Source organism: Carlito syrichta, unplaced genomic scaffold, assembly GCF_000164805.1.
Source record: "Carlito syrichta isolate Samal-C Ts95f unplaced genomic scaffold, Tarsius_syrichta-2.0.1 Scaffold130535, whole genome shotgun sequence".
NCBI lineage: Eukaryota > Metazoa > Chordata > Mammalia > Primates > Tarsiidae > Carlito > Carlito syrichta.
Window position 1 is genome coordinate 1 of NW_007074631.1, and position 1,821 is coordinate 1,821.

Consider the following 1,821-nt stretch of genomic DNA (forward strand, 5'->3'; position numbering starts at 1 on the left):
CCGGGTGCTGCCCCCACGGCCCTGGGGTCCACCCAGAGCCGCGGTTCTACAGCCCAAGGGACTGAGAAGAAGAAGAAGGGGCGGGGAAGAAGCGACCCGGGCGGGGTGAGTGGCTGCTGTCGAGACAGAGAAAGAGGTAGAGAGAGATCTTTCAGAGTCGCTGAGCTCAGCCGAAGACCTCGGAGATCCCTTGAGGTTCGTGCAGTTGGTGAAAATATAACAAAATCTCTCTCTCTCTCTGTCTCTCTCTGTCTCTGTCTCTGTCTCTCTCTCTCTCTCTCTCTCTCTCATACACACACACACACACACACACACACACACACACACACACACACAAACACGAAATCAATAACAAAACCCCGTCTGTCTGACATGCTCCCGCGGTGCGGAGGGACCTGCGAGTCACCCAACTGCGCAAAACGGCACCCCTGTGCTTCCCCAAGGAATTGCCTCCCTCGTGTTCCAAATTGCGAACCTGGGGTCACAGAGGGTGTCTGTGCGCCCGGGACAGCAGGGGTGGAAAGAGACCCATTCGCTGGTTGCAGAAGCCCAAGCCCCTCTGTCCCCCAGCAGGTCCCACCCCGGGAGGGAGGGAATGCCTTATTTTGCCGTTTGGGGTGATCCTTTCCCACAGACCTGACGGTGTGGGAGTCTCGCGAACGCCCAAGAACACGCTACGGTCTCGGCTGCGACCGCGGTGGAATACAAATTCTGACAACGGACAGAACTGGAAACCGGGGTTGGTGGTGGAGATACTTGCAAGAAAAATCATACCCGGGAGAAATGCATTCCATTGATAGCTTGTATTTTTGCTTGAAAGAAAAAAAAAATTTTGAGAAAAAGAGCCACCATCAGGTAGATCTTGGATAAACTGCTTATTGCATTTGCCTGTAATTTCCATTTTCCGTTATGAAATTGTTTGTCAATAATTGCAAATGACTACAGAAACCACTTTAGTTTTACCGTGGCCACTTGCTCGTGAATAATACCTGAGAGATCTCTGTAGGAGGCAGAATGGCAGAGGGAATTCATTCTCTGGTTTCTGATAATTTTGAAAAGAAAAGTCTTATCCATCAGGAAAGTGAACCAAGATTCTTTAAAATGCAATTTTTCCATTTAAGAGTCAACTACAGGTTGTTGTACCCTGTCTGAGATACAGAGAATTCTCACTTCTAAATAAGGGATCCGGGGAGAAGGAGATTAGCTAGGAGAAAGAAAAAGATGTTGAGAAAACAGCTCTATGCTGTTATTTAGGCTCGATTTGTTCTATTTGGTTTGTGCTAGCTACTTCTGCCCTAGTATGCCCCTTTGCAAGTTATAGCTGCTTGAATAATTCTGAAGCCATTGAGATCAAAAGGAAGAGAGAAAAGGAAGCGCTGAACTCACTGGGTGCAGGAGAAAGAAGTCTGGAGGGATGTGCTCTTTCCAAAGTTGGCTGGGCAGGTCGAACCTGCTGCGGGGCTTATTTAATTGGTATTTATGCAGCAAATAACCCGGCTGACATTCACTGTTGGCAGTTGCATGCCAATTTGGCGTAAGAATGCTCCATTGTCTTCAGGGCACGATGCACAGAATGGTACGCGCACGGTCCGGGTAGCCATGATGTCTTTCCTTCCAAGTTTCTTTCCCATCATCTTCCTCAGGTAGTTAGAACACTCAACATGAAGGGGACCTTGCTTTAGTCCGGGTAGAGCAGTTGCTCTGTCCTGGTGTCTTAACAGAAGGTGCTGCAAGCTGGCTCGGTGGCTCAGCCTGTAATCCTGTGCCTTTGGGAGGCTGCGGTGAGTGGATTGCCTGAGCCCGCGGGTTCGAGACCCGCCT

General features: G+C 49.6%; 1 pseudogene across 1 annotated transcript in view; it reads left to right on the forward strand.

Annotated features, from left to right (window-relative positions):
* The first annotated feature begins 665 nt into the window (after positions 1–665).
* LOC103250511 overlaps positions 666–1,821 on the forward strand; it is a 9,820-nt pseudogene continuing 8,664 nt past the window's right edge. Inside the window, exon 1 of the transcript XR_002481422.1 lies at positions 666–855. The product of XR_002481422.1 is annotated as a metabotropic glutamate receptor 8 pseudogene (transcript). The remainder of the gene's footprint in view (positions 856–1,821) is intronic.